Consider the following 25,469-nt stretch of genomic DNA (forward strand, 5'->3'; position numbering starts at 1 on the left):
TCAAAACCGTATCACCTGACTTACCTTTCTATTTATTGCCTGCCTTGAGTTCTTTTTCACTATCAAGGTGCTTCTAATGAAACACAGTTGACCTGAGTTTTGAGGTGAATTGTGAGAGAGTTTGTAAAAGGGGCTTAAAGGGGAAGAGCCCTCATTTCCTCTGGCTTGTGGGGTGGAAAGGTCACCACAGAAACCACGCCCCAGCTCTGAAGGGAAGGGAAGGGAGAAGGGAAATCAGCGGTGCTCTGATGCCAACCCCCCGTCCTAGCAGCCGGTTTTCAGATGTGGCAAATGCACAGTGAATTTCTGCTCTGATGTGTAATGTGGTCAGATGCCTGTGGGGCCACTGTGTGGTGCGTGAAGGGCGCTCAGACGGAAGATGCCTGTGTGACTCGCTCTCAGCTGTGTCACACCCAGGCGGGGACTTTGTGCAAGCCCTCCGATGGCGGACTGATATCTGGGGGTACCTGCCGGCTGCCGCGTGCTGACCAGGTAGTGCCCTAGCTTTTACAGATGCCCGTGTCTTCCCAGGTGAGTATGCCTCCATACATCCTCAGTGCAAGCACGAAAGGAGTGGGGGTGCCAGTGGGGGCGCCTGGGGGGCTCAGTCAGTTGAACTTCTGACTTTGGCTGGGATCATGATCTCGTGGTTGGTGAGTTCGAGCCCCACGTCAGCCTCGCTGCTATCCACGCACTGGCTTCCGATCCTCTCTCCCCCCTCCTGCCCCTCCCCCGCTCATGCGCACGCGCGCTCTCTTTCTCTCTCTCAAAAATAAATAAACATTAAAAAAAACCCAAAACGATGGGTGCAAGGGGCCCGTGATACGGGGCTAATATTTGTGTGATAGCCTTGACGTTTTCTTTTTTCCTTTTTAAAGTTTATTTGTGTATAGCCTTGACGTTTCCTTACATACTGTCACATACATCATCTCATAGTGCCCTTCACTGAAGCCTGGTGAAGACACTGCGTCTTTTCCATTCTCCAGATGAGGGTATGGAGACTCAAAGGGCTGGCTGACCCATTAGTAAGTTGAAGAGGGTGGGTCTCCAGCCCAGCTCCTCTGACTCTAATGCAGGGCTCTGAAACTCAAATGGCTAAGGGACCAGGAGAGGAATCTAAGGGACAGCATGACCCAGGAAGCACACACCCTGCCCACAGGGGCAGCCGCTACTCAGCAAAAGCTGGGCCCTGCCAAGCAAGAGCACAGGTCCACACTTGCCATAGCTGTCTAGTTTTTGCCCCACATTACGGACTTTTGTGCATGAGGTTCCAACCTATTTGAAACACCTTGCTAAAAACTAACACAAAAAAAACTTGGGGCACCTGAGTGGCTCAGTCGGTTAAGCCTCTGACTCTTGATTTCGGCTCAGGTCATGATCTTACAGTTTGTGGGATCGAGCCCCACACTGGGCTCCTCTCTGTCAGCAAGGAGAATCCCTGCTTGGGATTCTCTGTCCCCCCTTCTCTCTCTGCACCTCCGCTGCTTGAATTCTCTGTCTCTCAAAATAAATAAACTTAAAAAACATAGAACAAAACAAAAACAACTTTGTGAGCCCTAAACATGTCTTAAAGCCCTGTCCAGTTTCCTTGCCAGAGCGCAACTTTGGCTGGTGGTTCATTTGACATTTATTGAGCACCTATTGTGTCAAGGAATTGTGCTGGGGGGTGGGGGTGGGGCAGGCACAGTCACTGTTTGAACAAAGCCAGCCTGCTGGTGGAAGGTTTCTTTATTCACATGTACTGAGTGAGTCTATGTAGACTCAGCTTCTGTTACTGTTCAAGTGCAGGCTGTGAGGGATTGAAAAAAAAAACAAAAAACACATGGTTGCACAACGATGTGAAGGTATTTAATGCTACTGATTGTACAGTTTAAAACGGTTAAAATGATAAATTTTATGTATATGTTACCACAAAAAAAAATCATGCTTATATGTGTGTGTGTGTGTGTGTGTGTGTGTGTAATTTTTATCCTTAACAAAGATAAAATCTACATGAGAAGAATTTAATGTTCTCAAATAACTTCACCAAACACTTGAGCACCCACTGTGTATCAAATACCATCCGAAGTGCTGGGAATACAAATTAAGGAAAATTAGTTCTTGTCTTTAAATGTAGCTTCTGCCGAGAAATGACAGTGACATTGGGAGCAGTCTAGGTTCACACAGTTAATAATAGCTGCTATTTATGGAATGCTAGCTCCGTGCCAGGCTCTTTAGTGAGTGCTTCACGGGCACCGTCTATCTCCTTTGAGCCTCACCGCTGCCCTATGGGGCAGATGCTTCTATCGACCTCATTTTACAGAAGGGGCAACAGAAGCTCAGAGAGGCTCAGTCTCTTGCCCTAGGTCCCACAGTGACAGCGAGTGGAGAAATCACGTTTTGAGCCCAGGTACGCTTTACCCCAGATCCCCTAGCATAGAGATGCCACAAGCCCTGGTGTAACCGGCCAGTAGAGGTCAACGTGGGGCTTGGGAGGCAGGAGCAGTGAGGAGGCTGGGAGAGAGGAGGTCCGAATCAAGGTAAGGTGCTGCAGCCCCAGGCAGGGAAGTGTGCCAGTGTCTCTGGCCCCTGATGCAGGGCCAGTTTCACACAGGTTGTTCTTTTGTCCGTTCGTGCTACTGTCGCAAAATACCACAGACCGGTGAGCTTATAAACAGCAGAACGTTACTGCTCACATTTTTCAAGGCTGGGAGTGTGAGATCAGGGGGCCAGAATGGTCAGTGAGGGCCTTCTTCCAGGCCACAGACATGTATCCTCACATGGTGGATGGGGCTGGAGGGGGCGTGGTCGGCGGGATAGAACTTATATCCTACAGAGCACTAATATTTTATAAGAGTGTTAATCCCATTCAAGAGGGTTCCACCCTCATGACCTAATCATCTCCCCAAGGCCCCACCTCCTAACACCATCACCTTGGTGGTTAGGATTTCAGCATAGGAATTCAAGGGCGGGGGCACATTCAGACGATTATGGCAATCATTAATACTGATTCCAAAAGGATGAGAGACGGACAAAATGGAAGGACATTCTGGTCACACAGAGAAGGCTAACACGAGGGCAGAGAAGAGGGGCTTGTCTGTGTCATTGAGCCCTTAATACCCAGAGCTGTGACACAGCAAAAGATGACATCGCACACTGTGGAGGGACATGTGAGGGGGCTGGCAGCCGTGGCAAGGCCTGGGAAGCTTCATGGGGCTTGTGGACCCCAGCAACCTCAGCAGCCGACACTCCACCTGGAACTGGACCAGAGGAAAGTGTCAGAAACCACCTGGCCCCCTGTGGGCTAAAGGCAAAAACTTGAAACTGTGGGAAAGTTGGCTTCGAAGGGCCACTCAAGGTTCTACCAAGCAGGGGGTGGCCACCAAGAACCATCAATGGATGCAGATGTTGTGGCACTGTGTTATGTAGATGAACTCAACTGTAGGTTCCGGGGATGTGACACTACAGGAGGGTGGCTCTGGGACACACTTCATTCCTTCCTTAAGAAACATGGAGTCCCCACTAATGCCATGCTCTGTTTTAGATGTTGGGGATACAGCAGTGAACAGGACAGACAAGGTACTCATCCTCATGGAGCTTACATTCTAGGTAGGGTTTGTTATCTGACTAGATGACAATACACACGTAAACAAAAAGTACATGAGACAATTTCAGAAGAAAGGGAGGAGCATAGGGTGTGATGGCAGTTGACAATGTAGATAGAATGGTCAGGGAAGGCTTCTCTGAGGACACATTATTTGAGGTGACACCTGAATGGGAAGATAGAGGTGGGCATGAGTGGGAGTGCAGAAGGCAGAGGGAACAGTAGTGCAAAGGTCCTGAGGCAGGTGTGAGCTTGGTTTCTGCAGCTTTGAACATATCTTTTTAAGGAAAGAAGGAATGTCAGTGCAGTCTGTGGGGAAGGCTGAGGAAGGAAGAGATGTGACTGGAGTGAGGCCAGATCATATGGGACATTGCAGGCCTGGGGCTGTAAATACACATGTATTGGTGATATGTGGGGAGGAGGGGGACAGCCTCACCACTGGTTCAAAGAGGAAGAGGCTCCTGGACCAGCTGGAGAGGGGCCAGGGAAAACTAGCTTGGCCATAGGGCAAACTCCTATGAGGCTATAGTCCAGGGTGCCATGTCCTTAGGAACGTGAAAATTCAAGCTTCATACAAGAGGGCATGGTCATATAATGTTCTGATGCAAAGCAGAATATGACTGTGGAAGTCCATGAGGAAAGTGCTCAGCCAAATCAGCCTCAGCCAGCCCTGGAGGGGTTGGGGTTGGGTCAACACAGGCAAAGATCCTGGAGGGGAGGGAGCCAGCAAGGAACTAGGCCTCTGTGGGAGTTTCAGAGCACTGGAGAAGAGAAGCCAAAGCTCGAGTAACAATTAGGTGAATAGATTGGCAGGCTGAAGCGGGGCTGTAGAGGAGGGAGGGTTTGCCCAGAAGGATGATGGTGGAGGCTACTGGCACCTGGTGTAGTCCTAGGCGGAGCCCCCCAATTAAGGCTGATTGGGGTGCCACCTGCTGGTAGCCTGAGGCTACTGCTAGTCTCCTGGTGCTGGTCAGGTCCGCCTCAAATGGAGGCCAGGAGGAATTTGTATTGTAACAGCATTTATGATGGGATTCTTATTATCTCAGTTTTGGCTGAGGCATGAATACTACATCCCATGATGTTAAATTCCAAAGGATTCACTGTGCAGAAACCTCAAAGTAGTATCACGAACAGGGCAAAACAAGTCTTAAATTCTTTAACCACTAGGAAAAGACCAGGAGGATTTGCAAAGAGAATATTTAGAGCGAGCTGCTGTCAAATCCGGTGCTTCCCAGGGTTAGTGGCTGCTCCTGGCGTCAAGCCTAGAGGGACACTCTAAGAAGAATACTTGGAGAGCATGATAAGCATTTCCTGAATAGAGAGATATTAGACTGGGGTCTGCCTTTTGCCTAGAAGATCTAGCAGGCTAGCAATGGGCTGGTTGGAAGCAGGAGTGAAGAAATGGCTGGTGATTCAGGCAGAAGTAATAAAGGCAAAGCGAGTGCATGTGTGTGTGTGTGTGTGTGTGTGTGTGTGTGCTTCCAGGTGGGCAGAGAAAGAGAATGAGAAGGGTTTTTGATGTGTGGTTGTTGTAACTGCTGCTTTTAAAGCAAACAGCAGGGGTCGATGAAGCAGCTAGATATGATAAACATCGCAAGATAATGAAATACTGTATTTCCCAATTTAAATATCTAGATTTTTTTCTGACTATAAAAATAACACATACGAATCAAAACTCAGACAGCTCAGAAATATACACTAGCAGAGAAAGCATTTCCCTATTTCCCACCCTGATCTTTAAGACCTTTTCCTGCATTAAAGCTTCTCAGGCTTCCTGGGGCACGTTCTGTTTTGTGACCAGCAGGTGGCAGTGCACCACCGCTTTAGGGGGTACCCAGAAAAGTGGATTTAAGAGGAAACTCCCATGCAGCAGAGAGCTTTGCAAACTGGTTTTAATTTGAAGCAATCTTTAAGTTTTCTAAAATGATGTCAGGAAAAATTCCTAGTGATTTTTTTTTACATGTTTAAGCTGCTCGCTTTTGGCCACAGTGCCCTAGATTATTGCCCCTGGGCTTTGAAAGTAAGGGGAAAAAGTATGTAAAACAAAGGGAATGTATTGGCTCATGTAATTGAAAAGTCCAGAGGTTTGTTCTGAGGAGAGAGACATGTGCTTCAGGTCTGGTTTGATCTGGCTTCACCCCCTCATCAAGGTCTTGGGTCTGTTTCGCTGATATTTTCTGCTATTCCTGGCTAGCTTCATCCTGGGGCTTCCTTCCCTTATGTTAGAAAACAGTCATAGCAGTTGCAGTCCTCAGATCTGCACAATTCACCTTCTGGAGCCCCCAAAATTACTGCTTTGGGTCTCAGTGGCCTGAGTTGAATCACTTGCTCATTCTTAAAGCAAACACTGTGACCAGGGGATAGAGTTGCATCATTCACTTTAGCCTAAGCTTCATGTCCCAGGAGAGCAGTCAAGTTTCCACCTGAAGTACATGGGCTGTGTTGGGTGAGGGAAATACCTGGATGATTGAGAACAGTTAACATGGTGGCAGGGACTGGGGGAGCCATGCTGGTGGATGTTTGCTGGCAACATGTAGAATGTCAGTGTGACTCTGGTGCCCTGGGTCTCTGGAAAGTCCTACTGCTCACCAGGGAACCAGGAAAAGGTATAGGACCAAGCCTCCAGGTGGCTAACTGGACAACCTCCTCCAGGCCTGCCCACCCCACTCACTTTCCACCCCGCCAGTCCCTGAATGGCTTCTCCAGATTACACATTTGATTGCATAGTTCCTCTGCCCAAAACTGCTGTGGCTCCCATCCTCCAAGCTCAAATCCTTAACAAGGCACATGAAGCCTCATACCCTCTGGTCTCCAGCCTCATCTGCCTCCACTGACTCCAGCCTCATCTGCCTCCATGACTATGGCTAAGTCCAATGTGGGGCTTGATCTCCCAACAGAAAGATCATGATCTGAGCTGATATTAAGAGCCCTCTGACTGAGCCACTCAGGCACCTCCCTTCCAGTCTTAAAGTGTATGATTCTTCACCAGAGGCGCATGGGAGGAACAGAGGAGAACTGGTCCCACTGATCCAAGATGGTAGAGGATCATAGCTTCCCTCTGTGGTGGGTCAGCTTGGATCATTAGGCAACAGCTCCAGTTTTGGTTCTGAGTGAATCATATAAGCTACGCATGATCCGCAAACAGCCCCTCTTCTCTCTCCTTAGAAAGATATTTTCACGTTTGCAGAAATTCCTAACGTTTTTCTTCCCAGCTTCCCAGTGGCCTGCCAGAGTGGAGAGGTCCCAGTGTTCTTCGAATGAGGGAGGTCAATGGAGTTGGACTACTAGGAATGACATTACCATGACTGATAAGGACAGCTCACATTCTTTGCACAATCATTTCGTTAGCTCTCATTTTAAGTATAATACATGTAATAAACCATTTGGTGTTTACAAGAAACCATCCTATGAGGTAGATGCCACTATTGTCCCCATTTATAGACAAGAAAACTGAGATATAGAAATGTTAAATATGTTGCCTAAGGACATGGAGCTACTCAGTAACAGAGACAGGGTTCAAATGCAGGCAGTCTGGTCCCCCATACCTTCAACTGCCACCCTATATTGCCAGCCTTAGCCAGGCTGTGGAGGATAGAGGAGGGAGCGAGGCCAGGTTGGAAAAGGGCATCAGAGCCAGGGGGACTCTCCCTTCATTGCTGCCATGGCTGCTGGTTCTAAAGACCAAACCTGGCTCAGTTCTACCACCCAGGATTCTTTAAACCATCATAAATACTGATTATTATAAGTGAAATGCCTGTTATTAATCTATCATGTTATAGCTCTTAGAACACGTCACAAGCATGAGTGGGGGAAGGGCAGAGAGAGAGAGAGAGAGAGAGGGAGACAGAGGATCAGAGGCTGGCTCTGCACTGACGGCATTGAGCTTGATGCGGGGCTCGAACTCACAAACCATGAGATCATGACCTGAGCCAAAGTCGGTGGCTCACCTGACTGAGCCACCCAGGTGCCCCAAGCCTTATTTCATTAGAGATGGACAATGGCTCTGTGAAGGAGGCATATTAACTCCATTTCACAGGAGGGGCGAGTCTCAGCTTGGCGAAGTGACCACCCAAAGACCCCAAACAGGTAGACAGAGAGTTGGGACCTGCTCCTGAATCACCCGTCTGTGGACCCAGGGCTGACATCACAAAACCTCTTATGGATGAGGGCCTCTCCATTGTGGGAGAGTCTCCAGTGAAAATGGCTCTGGGGAGGCTTGTTCTTATTCTCCATTCCCTAAAGCCCCCAGATAACACCCAGATATGTTGCTTCCTCAGTTCACAGCCCCCTGCTTAGAGGACCAGGGAGGTCTGAGGATGAAGAACCGCCTCTGTGTCTAGGACAGCCTTCCAGCTCTATCCACTCCCCACCCACTGCCTCTCCCTCTCCTCCAAACATCGTCTTTTCCTTTTGCCTACACATGTTTGAGGTTTCATAGTTTCTGCCTCTGAGGTACCAACCAACCTCAGCCGGTGGCCAGGACTTTTTCCCATGCTCCCTGCAGGGTGGAACTTATTGCTTTCATGGATCATCATCCCCCACTTCCCTTCAGAGTCCTTCTTGGGCCTGTGGACTTTCAGGCACATTAGAGCCTGAAGTGCCGGCCAAGGTCAGGTCTGGACTCTGCCACCCTTTCCAGTGTCATCCAAGGACCCCTTAGGGACGGGGTCTGGGAAAAGTGTGAAGGTTGTGTTTAGGGTCTTCTTTTTTCGAGCAGATGTTGATGAATTCCTACTATTGGGTCATTCAAACAGCCAAGGTAGGCCACTTCAGGGAAAACACCCCCATCTCTGTTCAGCAGCATCCCTGACGGCCCCAGCGAGTTACTTCTCCAAATGAATCCAATCGCCTTCACTTGCACACTTGGAAGAGAACCCTGGGCTAATGTGGGAAGGTCAAGGGGGGTCTGGCCATTTGGAATGACATTTATCATGACTGATAAGGACAGCTCACATTTTTTGAGAGCTCATTTTGTTTGCTAAGATTTATTGATTGCAAGATACCATTTTAAGTATAATACATGTATAAATCCTCCAACAGTCACAGCCTCCGAGGAGGTGGACATCATCATCATTTCCATCTTATAGACAAGGAAACTGAGGTGTAGAAAGGTGAAGTACCTTGCCTAAGGCCGTGAAGCTAGTGCGCATAAAAGAAGGTAGGAGTTACGGTCAATCTCTGCTCCATCCCCAGGCTCCCCAAGCAGGTGGACACATTCATTGGTTTGAGTACCTCTAAGTTCAGGACATATAAGGAAAATAAGGTCTAGGCCTTGGCCTCTGTCAGTTAAACACCAATAGTAAAGACAGACATATGGGTTATGGTACAAAGAAACATGTGCTGAGAGAGAGGTGGGGGGGGGAGTATGTGGTGGGGAGGGGAGAACAACCCCCCCAAACAACTGGATTACCCCTGAGTTTCCCAGTCCCTGGCCAAATACCCACTGGGTCCTCTCCACAGAGAGTCAGGGATGGGTGATGGGAAAAATGGTGAATTACCAGGGATGTATCACGATAGCATGAGTCCTGCTTTCTGGACCCTTTTAAAATGCATGCTGTGGTTTTCTGATATTTTCCATATGTCACAAAATTTACGAGTCTGATCTCACAGAGCAGCCAGAAAACTCAGAGGCAAGTGGTGATGTATGTGGACCGTCTGGCTCCTCTGAGAAAAGATTCAGTTGTGTCTCTTAAAGTGATTTAATCCTACATCTAAGGCAGGAATGAATAGAAAATGCAAATCTATCTTCCTTATTTAAGGATTTTGCATTTTTGATAGTTTCAAAACAATCATCCAGAGGGGAAAAAAAACCATATCTTAACAAGTATATCTTGTTGGAAAGTGTAGATGCTTTGACAAATTAGAAAGCCAACCAAGTCACACACTTCCTTGTCAACTCTTGCTTCCAGCAGGCAAGCATTTAAAATAATATTCCAAGGAGGTTTAACATTCATGATTGTATTGTTTGATTATTGCACTTTCTAGATAATGGTTTTTCAAAATTGTATCTTGCAGCTAAAAATTAAATAGCGACTTCTGGGTATGCACGACATTCTTTAATAAAATGAGACCCAATATAATATTCTCAGAGGCTGAGCAGTAATATAGGAGAGATTTACTGTAGTCCAAACGAGTGAGATCATTGATCCTATAGGATTCTTATTATTGTCTCAAGCTAAACTCCAGAGAATGCTGGGAATGGAGCCACATTCTCTATGCACATCTGCCAGGATCCTAGGTGGGCTTTCTTTTCCCACATGGATCTCTGAAGAATTCGTGGGGGTCTTTTGGCTGTGTGCTGGGAAAATGCCTCAGAAGAGAAAGCCGTGGACAAAGCCGCTTACCTGTGTCCACTGTAAAAATGTACCTCTGATCTTCAGGGCAGCGAAACTATTATACACTTGCCAAAAACCTATAGAATGTACAACACCAAGGGTGAACTATAATATAAGCTGTGGATTTTGAGTGATGATGGCGTATAATGTAGGCTCATCAGTTATAACAAATGTACCACTCTGCTGGGAGATGTTGATAGTGGGGGAGACTAGCATGTGGGGGGCAGGAGGCATATCAGAACTATCTGTACTTTCTAAGTTTGCTGTGAACCTCAATTTGGGCTTAAAGAAAACATGCACCTCTAGGCAGCTCAGTATACCATGCAAGCCTTCCTGCCAAGGTAGCACTCCATTCTCAGACTGCTGCCTCCTGCTCCACTGTACTTTAAAAAAAATTTTTTTTTAATGTTTATTTATTCTTGAGAGAGAGACACACACAGAGCATGAGCAGGGGAGGGGCAGAGCGAGAGAGGGACACAGAATCAGAAGCAGGCTCCAGGCTCCAAGCTGTCAGCACAGAGCCTGATGTGGGGCTTGAACTCACGAACTGTGAGATCATGACCTGAGCCAAAGTCAGACGCTTAACCAACTGAGACACCCAGGTGCCCCTCCACTGTACTTTTTAATTTTTTTTTTTTGAGAGAGAGAGAGAGAGAGAAAGAGGCAGGAGGGAGGGGCAGAGAGAGAGAGACAGACAGACAGAAAGACAGAGAGACAGAGGATCCAGAGTGGGCTCTGCACTGACAGCCCGAGCCCAATGCGGGGCTAAACTCATAAAATGTGAGATCATGACCTGAGCCAAAGTCAGACGCTTAACTGACTGAGCCACCCAGGCATCCACTGTACTTTCTACCAGCCTCTAACCCTTGACATTGTTTCTTGATTGTACCTCACGATCTCGCTGTTCAACCAATGTTTGTGGAGATTCCAATACGTGCCAGGCACTGGCTTACACTTGGGTTCAAACTTTGATCTGGCTACTCCTCAAGGACATCGGCTCAGACTCAGACCCAGCCTTAAAGCAGAGCCTATTTTGAATGGCCCCAGGTTAAGTTTGAGTGCAATATTAGGTCTGATGGGGCTTTCCATCTGGAATATTTATTTCATAAGAAAATCACTTACAAATGTGCTGCAAAGTAGGGGAGCTGGCTGGATTCCCAGGGAAAAAGTGACCTGGGTTGTAGGTGCATCTGCATTCATACATCAGAACAAGGAGGATACATGTGCCTGATGATGAAATCCATGGAGTACCTTGGTAACATATTACTCACTGGGTTTGCCTGCTTCTGATAGTCAGGTTGGGCTAGGTGAGTGTGATAACTGACAGCTACACAATCTCAGGGGTTTAACACAACAAACAATAAAAGCTATTCTTCATTCACACAAAGTTCAACGTGCATGTTGCTGGTTGTGTGACTTGAAGTCATGAGGTCAGGGTTCCAGCTCCTAACATCACGTGTGGCTCTGACATAGCGGAGTCCTTTGTTCCAGGCACAGAGATGGCAAGGTGAGGGACCAGGGAAGATCTTGCTGGGCATTTTAGGAGCCAGGCCCCAAATGCCTGGCATACACACCTGGGATCTGAATGAGCACCGACAGCCTCTGCCACACACAAGAGGGGAGCCATTTCCATTGCAGACAATCTTAAAACTAAAAAGTCATTTTCCATTCTTTCTAGGATTTTTCTATCTCATCCAGCAGGCTTTTTTTTTTCTTATATGTCGCTAGTCAATCATTAAGCCAGAGACCCTTTGAGGCAAGTGTTCTAAATTTCCCCTCTCCTACTCTGAGTCACGGGACAGCCGTATGTGTTAGAAGAAGGAGCACATGGGGGGACAGCTTCTTTGCTTGTCAAGAAATGGATCTAATAATACAAGCAATGTAATGACATATGCAGCAAGAATTCTGTAAAGGGAACTGGTAAGAAAGACAAATCCACCCTATTATTTCGGCGACCCATAAATAAGCCCAGAATATGTGGCATATCCTGAATTACAGGTCTGTCTTAGGCTTTAAAAGCATCATTCTCTTCCTGACTGGAAATATATGGTTAGATCTATATAGCACTTGATAGTTTTCTGATCATTATCTGCAAATATTCTTCACTGAACATCTGTTGTCCAAACGCATCCTACACAAAGTTACAATCATAAATTCTATTAAGCTTAGAGAAAATGCAAGTGTCCTCCTTTGTCACTTTAGGCCATCACATCTTCATTCAAAAGGATTTTCCCATTAGAGGATCTCAAAGTAGAGATGATGGTACATGCATTTTCATACATGTGCATTCTGGTGCCTGCCCAAATCCAAACCTTGTTCATGTCAGTAGTTAGAAATATATTAGGATGATAGAGCCTTTATTTGTATAGTTGGAGCTTCAGTATGTACTCCCTGCAACCTCACCCCACACCCCCAAGAACCAGGAAATAAGGCTGCCCTTCGAGTACCAAACAATAAGATCAACATCAGAGAGAAGCAAAGTCACATGAAGGAGAGCCCCTACTAGCAATGTAAAACCCCACCAGCAACACAGGGAAAGTGTAACATACACAAGGGAAGACTATATCCATTAGAAGAGCAGCTCGTCAGCGCTGGAAGACTGGAAAAAGGAGAGAATCAAAGGCATGTGCTGATGGCATAAGCAAAGGACCTTGAATGCCAGTGCAGGGGATTGAGACTGGATCCCAAAGTGATGAAGTAGGTATGTTTGTCTTTGGTGCCTTTCTATTTCCCCCTTGTTTACCTAATTCAACTATTTTTAGAACACTCTCTCCCTCATTTCCTCCAGACAGCCAATATTATACCCATTTCTTCCAAAAACCAGTATTTTCAGAGGCAATAGGAAGTCATGGAAAGGATTCTTACTCCATTGAGGTCATGGTTCTGGAATTACTCAATTACTGATTCTTAACTTTATTATACATATTATATCTGTTCAAATACAAGACGAGATGGGTTTTTTTCCTGAAACACTATTCTTTGGTAAAGAGGAAACAGCCTTATATTTACGGCCTCAACAAGGCTCTTGTGAGGCTACTCTCCCAATTACTTTATTGTGCATGGCAAAGTGCTATTTGGGAAAGATTCGTCCAGGTCAAAGGGGGTCTAACTCAATAAACTGAGTCACTGGGTCTCATTTACAAAGGCATCTGTGATGTGAAGATGAACACAGAGAGCTGAGACCAGTTGAATTCTAGTCTTCAAGCCCCAATTAGTTCTAGATCCATTTGCCAGATGGAAGCATCAGTCTATATTCATTTGGTTTCATATTCAAGTCATTTATCCCTTCTTTTTCTGATCCCATTACCCTTCCTCTACTCACACCGCCCCCCCCCCCCCCCCCCCCCCCCGGCCTGGCAATTCTGCTCATGACTCTGAGTCTACCTTCAGGAAAAGAACATATTAGTCATGGAGACTTTTGAGCACTGGGGTCCTGATGGAGGTTATTTCTCATTGCTGACTAGTGACCCAGCAAATTGCCTTTATTCTTCAGTCTCTCTACTTGGCTAATGAATCTCTACCCCCAAGAAAAAGGATCTGTTCTTGGTTGTTAAAGTACTGAGTCTGCAACACTGAAGTCCAGATCAGCCCCTGGGCAATCCCCAAAGGTAGTGATGGGCACAAAGCAAGACTTCCCGGCAGATGGAACTACTGATCTTGTTTCTCAAGAAAACTTTTGGACTTGTTGGGTGGATGAAAGAGAGCCCTTGATTTGGTCATACGATGAATATTTTCTGTTTTGGCCGGCAAGCTTTCAGCTTTCATCTCTGTGCAGCTCTAGGGTGTTTCTCTTTTGTATACTGAGAATGAATTTTGCAAGTAATACCCACAATTTGTGTGTTGCTGGCAGTTTTGGAGGAAACAGACTTCTCAGTTCATATTAGCAATTCACAAACAAGAAGTCACAGTATACTCAACACGAAGTGTGAATAAGAGCTGAACTGATGTATGCTGTGCCTTCCAGATCTGAAAACAAAGACTGGGGCCAATAGGTTGGCAAGCAATACTTTGTCTTTTTTGGTGTAAAGCCCCCTCCCCTAGCTCCTTAGGGGATCTGTTTCTTGGCAAGTTCACCTGTATACAGGCACGCACACCTGAAGCACATGTCTATGAAATAAAGTTGTGATGGGTGTTTTGGTCTGTTGCCTTTTTTTCTTTGATGACTCTATTCTAGATATGTTAAGTAAGCTTTCTCTAACCAAGGGAGGCTAGTTTAAAACATGGATTGTAAATAAAAGCTGAAAACATCAGGAGCCACTGCTTACCTAGAACTTGGGAAATGAGAAATCTTCCCTGGCAGTTTTGTATGATAGGAGAGCAGAGGTCACAGAAAAACTAAGTGGCTAATTCTGATAGGCTAATTCTGTAACTCCCTGGAACATGCGCATGGTCACACGGCACCCTGTCCCCTCTTTTGTAACTTTTGCCATGGGTGCAATTAACCAATTATGAAATCATTAGGTTGATGTCTACATTTTTGTAATATTTCAAGTTCCAAGAAGGCAGGAACTGTGTCTGGCTTTTTTCCCCTCTAAAAACTCAGCCCCTTCTACAGTGTCTTGTACCTCGAAGATGTTTAGTTAATATTAGATGAATGGATAATATACAATCCAAGGGACTATGTCTTTCATCTTTGAACCACTCACTAATGCCTGGCAGAGTGTCTGGCACAGCAAGAACTCAGGCATCAGTTGTGGAAGGAGAAAAGGAAGGAAGAAAGGAAAGAAGGAAAGAAGAAGAGGTCATCTCCATCCCATGAACTCAGCACAATTGGACTCGGGGTTTCCTGATTAATATCATCAAAGGGAAAATCCTCTTCTGTTAGCAAAAGGTGTGAAAAATAAACAGAATGCCATCTAATTTAATTTGAGCTGCAAAGAAAGTGACTAACGAGGCATTTCTGTATTTGGGTGGGAGGAGGACACTCTAAGTGCTACCTGGAAATGGCTTTAGTTACTTTGGTGACTGTTATAGTCTTGTGAGAATAATCTCTTCTTAATAAGGACAATTACTTAGATTTATTACTCCTCTGTGGTCTTGTTAAAGATCTAAGAAGAATCCTATTTAAATGTAAAGAACAATAGGAGCTTTTTAACAGGGAGCAAGTTTTAATTAAAGCCCAAGCATCAGATTGGTGCCTCTGTGGCTGGGTGGAAAAACTGGGTTAAAAAAAAAAAAGAATAAACAATGACACCTACTTTACCTACTTTTGAAGGAAAGTCCATTTTGAATGAAAAGCCTCAAAAGGGTATCTGTATTCAGATTACACAAAACATCCCTGTTTTGAGGGTGGCCTTTTGGAATCAAGTCCTTTTCCTTCACTTAATGAAACATCCTTTAGGGTTGAGGTAATGAGCTGGATTACATGCTGGGAGCCCAATCCAAGAAGCAGAGCTGGGATGACTGATGGGAATCACTGCAATAACACACAGTGGTATTTAAAAACTATTTTAGAATGTTCCTAGGGAGGAACAGGGACCCAGAGTGCTCCCAAAGAAATGCATTGTCCCAGAGACTCCCATCCCACAGGTAGAAAAGTTCAGGGTTCTTTCTGCTTGAGTTAGATTAGCAAGAGCTGTTTGGAAACCCCAAAAGCTCAGGCCCTGAGGAAATGTCATTAAAAAGACAAAAACATAGAATGAAACAAACAAAAAGTCTGATAAGCCATTGGATGGGTAATCTAATAAGCCAACGGGTGTGCACCAAGCAAACAGTTTCTCAGCTGTCTGATGTGGCTAATGTTTCCATGTTGGAGTAGCGCATACAAATGCAGCTGTCTGCTGTCTGTAACATTATTCTGCTCTAAATAAATAACCAACAGCAGTCATTTAGATGCATTTTGGGTGACGGTGGCACATGGGAACTCATGTCATCTAACCTGAGCCAGAAGTATTTCCACATTAAATTATATTATTGAAAACAATGAAGGAGTAAGCATGGGGTGGGATGGGAGTAGGGAGGCTCTTTCTTGGCTTATGGGGTATGTTCTGATTTTATGTCACCCTAGTGGTCAACAAATGTCATACCAAGAACAGATGAACACTAAATGAATCTCTTCTTGTGATGATTATAACAAGACTGTAAAATGGAAAACAGTAAATATAACTCATCCTTATTAAGGCTCCCTGGTATTTGTTTCCAGCTAGAGCTCCTAACAAGAGAGTAAACAATACTTGGTCTCTTGTGATTGCTAATTAAAATGCAATAAATTATGGAATCAATTTAAATTCTGGATCAGCTCTACAGTGGGTTCAACAAACCTCCTAAATTTTATTTTCCCCTTGGGGTCTCTTCCGGAACGTTGAGGTACAGGAGTGTGTGTGCATGGTCTCTCTTTTGTTTGATTTTTAATTGCTCTGGTGGCTCTTTCAAGGAAAGATGGCCAATAGAGAACAAATTCCAGGGTCTTGGCATGTTTTCCCTGCCTCTGAGTTACCTCCTTGTTTTGGCTTACTGTGTGGATAACGGAAAGTCTTGGGCAACTGCCCAAAGTTGTTTAGTAGCAGTGGCCTTTGCAAAGTACCCAGAATAACCAAATAGCCCTGGTTCCCCACAGTCTTGTTTGGGCTGGGAACAATGGGGTCTAGGTGGAATCCTTATGTAGCTAATACATGAAGGTAGAGTGTTTGTCAGCAAGACCCAGCAGGAGAGGAGGCTAGTGCCTCCTAAAAGAGGAAGATAGATAGATATAGATACGGGGGCGCCTGGGTGGCTCAGTTGGTCAAACATCTGACTTCAGCTCAGGTCATGATCTCATGTCCGTGAGTTCAAACCCCGCGTCAGGCTCTGTGCTGACAGCTCAGAGCCTGGAGCCTGCTTCGGATTCTGTGTCTCCCTCTCTCTCTGACCCTCCCCTGTTCATGCTCTGTCTCTCTCTGTCTCAAAAATAAATAAACATTAAAAAAATTTTTATAAAAAATAAAAAAAGATATAGATATAGACAGGTATAGATATACGGATAGATATAGATACAGTTATATATATAGATACAGTATTATAAGTCAGAAATGTTTCTACATTAAATTATATTATTGGAAACACTAGGGGCGCCTGGGTGGCTTGGTCAGTTATGCATCCAACTTTGGCTCAGTTCATGATCTTGTGGTTTGTAGGTTGGAGCCCCACATAAGGCTCTGTGCTGACAGCTCAGAGCCTGGAGCCTGCTTCAGATCCTGGGTCGCCCTCTCTCTCTGCTCCTCACCTGCTCATGCTCTGTCTCTCTCTTTCTCTCTCTCTCTCTCTCTCTCAAAAATAAACATTAAAAAAACACCACTAAGGGTGGCTGGGTGGCTCAGTCAGTTGAGCGTCCAACTTCAGCTCAGGTCATGATCTCACACTCCATGAGTTCAAGCCCCGCGTCGGGCTCTGTGCTGACAGCTCAGAGCCTGGAGCCCGCTTCAGATTCTGTGCCTCCCCCTCTCTCTGCCCCTCCCCTGCTCATGCTCTGTCTCTCTCTGTCTCAAAAATAAATAAAAACATTAAAAAATTTTTTTAAATAAAAAAACACACTAACGGAGTAAGAATATACAGATATAGTTATATCTGTCCTTGTATCTATGTATTCTTTTCTATATATCTATAGTTATATAGATACATAGAGTGTATATATATATATATAATGTATATATATTATACATTATGGCTATATATAACAGATAACTATATCCATATAATATATCATAGATAGTAGTTAATAATTTTGAGTTATTAGCAATAATTATATCACATACATTATCTATATATTGATCTACAGCTATATCTCCATATATAGATATATAGTTTCATTCTGTGGCTATTTTAAATTTAGTAGATTCTGCAAGAAAGCAAAATATTCTAACAAAGATTCCCTCTGGGAAAAACAAAGTTACTTTAACCAGATGTGGCAGTAGCTCTTTTAAACTGTCAGAGAGAAGACAGGAACAACTTGCTGTGACTTATAAGTCTAATCTCAGACACTGGGTAGGGTGCCCACAGGGAGACCCTTGCAAGTCTTTGTTGACAGCTCCTGATTTGCATCTGTGACGGGCAGGTAAAGTGTGAAGAGGAGATGTGCGTGGTTCCAGCAAGAATACAGTTCAACTAGGGCTGCCCTCGGAGCCGAGCCCCCTAAACAGAGCTGATTCACGACCCATGCCTGCTCTTTCCCTGTGTAGACATGCCTAGTTCCTTTCTGCCTCCTTCAGACAAACAACACCAGCAGTTTCATCTTGTGCTTCCTAAGAAGTAAGTTTGGCACAGTGAGAGATGTGCCATCTACTGACCGTTACTCAGCTATAACTCCAGAGAATTAATGTCTGTCCTATTTGAATGTGTGGAGTGCTCCCCCTTCCTTCCCCTCATCAGTATTTCACAAACTCTTGTGGGTCATTTGCAAGGCAAAGGACATTTTCACCTTATAGATAGACTGTATGATCTCTTTGAAAGCCAAGATGACATAGGGGAATAAACATGGACTTTAAAAAAAAATTTTTTTTTACATTTATTTATTTTTGAGAAGCAGAGTGAGACAAAGTGTGAGCAGGGGAGGGGCAGAGAGAGGAGACACAGAATCTGAAGCAGGCTCCAGACTCTGAGCAAGCGGTCAGCACACAGCCTGATGCGGGGCTCGAACCCACGAACTATGAGATCATGACCTGAGGCGAAGTCAGACGCTCAACTGACTGAGCCACCCAGGAGCCCCTAGGGAATAAACATGGACTTTAAAGTAAGACAAAGTTGGATTCAAACCTGTTTTGTCTCTTGTTAACTGCATATTCTTCGGCAAGTTATTCTGCCTCATATATAAAATAAGGTTAATAATGTCTACCTAGGGGGCACCCGACTGGCTCAGTCAGTAGAGCACGTGACTCTTAATCTCAGGGTCCTGAGTTTAAGTCCCATGTTGGGTGTGAAGCCTACTTAAAATACAAAAATAATAAATAATGCCTACCTAACCAGGATTATTACAAATGTTAAGCAAGTTCTTATATATATAATGCCTGTAATAGCTAGTAGACACTCAATAAAAGTTAAAACAATTTAAAATTTGGTTTAGTCTGTTCTGTTGCTTTATATCCATTTATCATTTCATATAATTTTAAACTCCTAAATATAAATGCTTCCATGCCTATTGCCCCAGATTATTTTCTTAAAGGAGTAGCATGACAATATACTTTTTTGAGAGAGGGAGGGAGGGAGGGAGAGAGAGAGAGAGAGAGATAACGCACACACGCACACACACATACACACACACGTGAGTGGAGGAGGGGCAGAGGGAGAGAGAATCTTAAGGAGGCTCCATGCTTGTGGAGCCTGATTCAGGGCTCCATTTCACAACTGTGAGATCAAGACCTGAGCTGAAATCAGAAGTTGGACATTCAACTGACTGAGCCACTCAGCCACTCTGCTGGGAGAACACACATACATATGTACACAGAGCACACATACACACATACACAGACATAGACAGCACATGCACACACAGAAGCAGAGGCAGATAGATGACTTTCTAAAGTACCTCAAGCTTTGAGTTGTCATCATCATTAAGAAGGAAACATGTCCAGTGTGAGAAAACACACTCAAGCAGTTAATGCACAATGCATCATAGGAGATGTCTTCTTCCCTGACCTTTAAAAAACATGTTCTAAAGAGCCCAGCAGAAGCAGGGTGGGCTGCCTGCTGGTCAGGATGACCAAATTCTGTGCACCTGTGTTGGAAGAAAATGTAAAAACCAAAACTCAGCAATCACTTGCTCTGATCCAAATATGTGGTAGCTGGTAATGAACATATAATGGTGATTAGTTTCATTCTGCCCTGGAATATCTCACAGGAGTACTATTGGCAGAGCTACAAACAGTAACTAAAAAAGACCACATCTTTAAAAAGAATACTTGGCCACAGAAAGGTTCTTTTTTCCCTCTCCAAGCTACAGCAACCAGAGAAGAAAAAGAAATAAATGCCATTTAAATTGGTTAGGAACAAGTAAAACAGTCACTCTGCAGATGACATGATACAATATAGAGAAAACCCTAAAGATGCCACCAAAAAATTATTAGAATAAGTTAATTCTGAAAAGTTGTAGGACACAAAATGAATATATGGAAATTGGTTGTGCTTTTATACACTAATAACAAACTAGGAGAAAGAGAAATTAAGAAAACAATTCCATTACATGCAATCAATTTGCATTCAACAAAAAGATTCCTAGGAGTAAATTTTTTAAAATATCTTTTATTTTAGAGAGTGAGCGAGCATGTGCAAGTGGGGGAGAGGGGCAGAGAGAGGGAGAGAGAGGTACAGAGAGAGAGGGAAAGGGAGAGAATCTTAAGTCAGCTCCACACTCAGCACAGAGCCCGATGCGGGGCTTGATCCCACGACCCTGGAATCATGACCTGAGCCGAAATCAAGACTTGGACACTCAACTGACTAAGCCACCCAGGTGCCCCTCTAGGAATAAATTTAACCAAGGAAGTTAAATCTTGTACTCTGAAAATTCTGAGACTGATGAAAGAAACTGAAGATGACACAAATAAATGCAAAGATATATTATGCTCATTAACCAGAAGAGTTAATATTGTTAAAATGTTCATATCATCCAAAGCAATCTACAGACTCAACGCAGTCCCTATCAAAATACCAATAGCATCTTCACAGAATTAGGATAAATAATCCTAAAGTTTGTATGGGACCACAAAAGACCCTCAAAAGCCAAAGAAATCTTGAAAAAGAACAAAGTTGGAGGCATCACACTCCCTGATTTCAAGTTATACTACAAAGCTGTAGTAATCAAAATAGTGTGGTACTGGCACAAAAATAGACACTAACATCAATAGAACGGAATAGAGAGCCCAGAAATAAACCCATATTTATATGGTCAATTAATCTACAACAAAGGAGGCAAGAATATACAATAGGGAAAAGACAGTTTCTTCAATAAATGGTACTGGGAAAACTGGACAACTACATGTAAAAGGTTGAAACTAGACCCAGTTTCTTGCACCATATACAAAAGTAAACTCAAAATGGATCAAATATTAGATATTTGATATTCAGATATTAGACCTGAAACCATAAAACCCCTTAAAAAACACAAATAAACAAAAAAAAATGTAGTCTCTTTGATGTCAGTCTCAGCAATGTTTTTTTTGATCTGTGTCCTCAGACAAATGCAACAAAAGCAAAAATAAACTATTGGGATTGTTTCAAACTACAAAGCTTTTGCACAGTGAAGGAAATCATCAGCAGACAAAAACACAACTTACTTAATGGAGGAAGATATTTGCAAATAATATATCCAATAATGGGTTAATATGTATACATATGTGTGTGTGTGTGCGTGTGTGTGTGTGTGTATATATATATATATATATATATATATATATATATCATACAGCTCAACACCAAAAAAAAAAAAACCCAAAGAATGTGATTTTAAAATGGGCGGAGGACCTGAATAAGACATTTTTTCCAAAGAAGGCATTCAGATGGCCCACAGACATGTGCAAAGATGCTCAACATCATTAACCATCAGGGAAATGCAAATCAAAACCAGTGTCACCTCACACCTGTCAGAATGGCTAGAATAAAAAAGATAAGAAGTAACAAATGTTGGTGACAATGTGGAGAAAAAGAAACCCTCATGCACTGTAGGTAGGAATGTAAATTGGTGCAGTCACTTTGGAAAACAGTATGGAGTTTCCTCAAAAAATTAAAAATACAAATACCGTATGATCTAGTAATTCTACTACTAGGGATATTTACTCAAAGGAAAAAGTGTGAATCTGAAAAGATATCTGCACCCCTATGCCAACTGTGGTATCATTTACAATAACCAAGATACAGAAGTAGCCCAAGTGTCCATCGATAGAGAAATGGATAAAGAAGATATGGTATACACACACACACACACACACACACACACACACACACACAGAGAGGAATACTACTCAGCCATAAAAAATAATGAAATCTTGCCATCTGCAACAATATGGATGGACCTAGAGGGTATTATGCTACATGAAAGAAGTCAGACTGAGACAGACAAAATGCCATATGATTTCACTAATATGTGGAATCTAAAAAAAAAAAAAAATGAAAAAACAAAACAGAAACAGACTCATAAACACAGAGAATAAACTAGTGGTTGCCAGAGGGCAGGTGGGTAAGGGGACGAAGAAGTACAAATATCCAGTGATAAGACAAATAAGTCATGGGGGTGAAAAGCACAGCATAGAGAATACAGTCAGTAATATTTTCACAATGTGTTTGGTGACAGCAGTCACCACTACACTTACCACGGCCAGCATTTCCTAATGTATATAAATGTTGAATCACTGTGTTGTATACCTAGAACTAATATAATATTGCATATCAACCACACTCCAATTAAAAATTCATACATTCATACAGAAGTTTCTTCTCTGTGTCCTAATTGCTCTTGTATTTTTGATCTGACAGTGCCCCGTGTAATGAGCCTTTTCCATTTGTGCTCGTTCTTGTGTATGTAGTAAATCGAATGTTATCTTCCCGTTCCTCTCTTCTGCCTGGTGACTTCTCTGCATTGATACTGCTCAGTGTTGGAGGGGGTCCTGCAGGGCCAGTGCTGAGTCAGCTCAAGAAGAGGAGCCCTGGCCTGGAGACAGGCTGTGAGCAGACCACCGTCCCCAGAGAGGAGAGAGTCCCCAGAAAAATTCTGTTAGAAAATAAATGCTTCCCAGGGCTGTAAGAGGACAAGGGAATCCTTTTATCACAGAAGGCCACCAATCTTAATAGATGAAAAAGGAATTTTTCTTAAAAAGCCCCAATGCAGGACAGAGGCCTGGGGAGACCACAGTCAACTGGCCCACCAGACCTTTGGAAAGAGGTGTATCAGGTTCTTCAGGCCCTCTCTTTTTCTCATATCTCATAATCAGTAAATAAACTCTGTTGCCTTAACCTTAAAATATATCCTGGATTTGACCACTTCCCACCATCACCACCATCACACGCTCGTCCAGGCCCTCACTGTGTCTCACCTGGATTCTGCAATAGCCACCTACTTCTCCCTTGCTCTCCTGTTAGGCCATTCCCCACACAGCTGCCAGGGTGACCTTGCTAAAACTACAACCTGCCACGTCACCCCTCGCCTCAAAACCCTCCAGTGACTTCCTCTGCATGCAGAACAAAACCAAGTCTTTACAAAAGCCCACCAAACCTGCCTGATCTGCTTTCCAGCCTGCCCCACTCTGACCTGTTCTCCTGCTTCCTGTCCAGAGCTCCCCCCAGCCCCGCCAGGATCTTCCTCTGGGTGCCTGGGGCGGTGAGCTGCTACCTCCCGTTTGTACTTTGCCTTTCCTTCCTGTGTTCAGATCTTGTCAAAGGGGCTGCCCTGGCTGGCCCATCTCAGCCCCATGCCAGACTCCTACTCTTCTTCCCTGTGTTATCTTTTTCTCTCACTGCCTAACATACCGATCTTTTATATATTGCATCTCTGTTTTATTTTATCCTGCTTATTGTCTGTCTCCTCCTACTTCTATTCACTCCTGAGTCACCATTGCCCCAAACCTGTGCCTGGCGCACAGGTGTTTCATAAGTAAGTGAATACCGCAGGCTCTGCGGGTGGCTCCTTGGGGGAGCACAGAAGGGCAAGGTGGAAGTGGCATGCAGATGTCATGGAACCTGGCTTTGGAGGAAGACGTGGGAGAATAGCCGGTAAAACAAGCTGTTTGAAGCCGGCGTGATGGCCTCAGCATCTGGCACGCAGCCAGGCCCCCTGCAGCCACTTGGAAATATTACTGAACTAATAATGGACGCCTTTTCTTCAGACTGGAGAAATCTGAAAAAGGATCGAGCCAAAACCAATCAGAGTTGTTGATTTCAGAATCCTATGATGCCAGGTTACCCAGAGCCTTTCACCTGGATGTCCTCTTGCTAGGGCACCTTTCCTTTACTAATTAAATGCAAACATCTCAAGTTTTATGGGCCAAATGCTATGGGAAGCCTAGTAACTTCCCCAAGGGTCACAGTAAATCCCTGTGGCCCACATACTCTGAGTCACCTCTCTCACAGACCTCCTGGGCCTGCGAACCTGTGTCTGACATGTGTCAGGATCTGACTTGGGCTGCACTCCTCCCTCATCCTGTGGAGTCCACAACCCTATAAACCCCGATAATACAGAGTAGTGTATACAGCAGGCTCATCCTCAGATTAGGCATCAATACAACACATCAAACAATTAATTTGAAAATTAGTTATCCTTCTTCCTAAAACCTAAAAGTTCTTCGGCTCCCTCCATCCCATGATTTCTCACTGCCCCACTTTTCTCCTCAGGCCACACAGACGCAGGCAGGGTGAACCTGGCCCATAGCTATACCTTTCCTCATTGGGTCTGGCACAGAGTTCCCTGGAACACCTTCATCTGCAATGTCAGAGACATTGAGACTAGGTCTTAGGAAGCCGCTTTCCATTTCAGTTAAGTACGTGTGATTTGAATTTTAGGAACATGGTTTGGAGTTATCTTCAATTAAATGTTTTATGAACATGATTTCCAGCCTGCAAGTAGTTAGAAAACTGCTTCTTTCTCACTCCTGTGTGTGGTGGGAAATTAAGAACAATTTAAACAGGTCCCACCTTCCCCAAGAACTAATAATTCAGACCACAAGCCCCACTCACACCCCCTGTCAATCAGCCACTGTGGATTTAGGGGAGGAAATAAGAGAAAGACAGGCACCAGAGGAGGTGCTCTGGCTCTGTGCATTTTGTAGGCAATGGAGTGTGGGAAGGAATTAAGGCTACAAGAAAATCTGCCTTACACCTCACTTCCATCATACTCTTTAGGAATCAAGTTGCAAATCACCACTTACCCCTGAGAGCAGGCTTTATTTCAGCAGAATGCGAGCCCTCAGCCGGCCTCTGGAGGATCATGAGCACAGGAGTGCCGAGTGCTCCTGGCTGATTGCAAATCAACAACACCTATTTTACCTTGGATTCTCAGAGTGTGGTCCCCAGACAAGCAACATCAGCATCAGCTTTCCCTGGGAACCCATCAGATGTAAATTCTCAAGTCCCACCCCAGACCCACTGAATCAGAAACTCTGGTGTGGGGCTCAGGAATGTGTTTTAACAGGACCTTCATGCGGTACTGATAGACGCTTAAGTCTGAGAACTTCTGACCTGAGGACCCCTGCCCCCAGGTCTTCTTGAAGTTAATGTTGGGCATTCTGTGTAGCTTATATGCAAAGTCAGGCCTCCAAATCTGGTGAGATCTGCTCAAGCATTTCCATGTAATGGGAAAACAGTAAAAAGCAACTTAACTTTATTTATACAGATAGATGAACAAAAAAGGCCCAGAGAGGAGACAAACAAAAGGCCCAGAGAGGAGAGGAACAAAAAAGGCCCAGAGTGGATGGTGCCACTTAAAATTTTTTTAAATGTTTTATTTATTTTTGAGAGAGAGAGAGAGACAGACAGAGCATGAGTGGGGGAGGGGCAGAGAGAGGGGGAGACAGAATTCGAAGCAGGCTCTAGGATCTGCACTGTCAGCACAGAGCCTGATGCTGGGCTCGAACCCATGAACCATGAGATCATGATCTGAG

At 44.4% G+C, this 25,469-nt stretch overlaps 1 long non-coding RNA gene across 1 annotated transcript in view; it reads right to left on the minus strand.

Annotated features, from left to right (window-relative positions):
• The window catches only part of LOC113599259 (uncharacterized), a 43,000-nt gene that overhangs the window by 3,818 nt on the left and 13,713 nt on the right, over positions 1-25,469 (minus strand). The gene's annotated exons all lie outside the window — the stretch shown is intronic.

Source organism: Acinonyx jubatus, chromosome C1, assembly GCF_027475565.1.
Source record: "Acinonyx jubatus isolate Ajub_Pintada_27869175 chromosome C1, VMU_Ajub_asm_v1.0, whole genome shotgun sequence".
NCBI lineage: Eukaryota > Metazoa > Chordata > Mammalia > Carnivora > Felidae > Acinonyx > Acinonyx jubatus.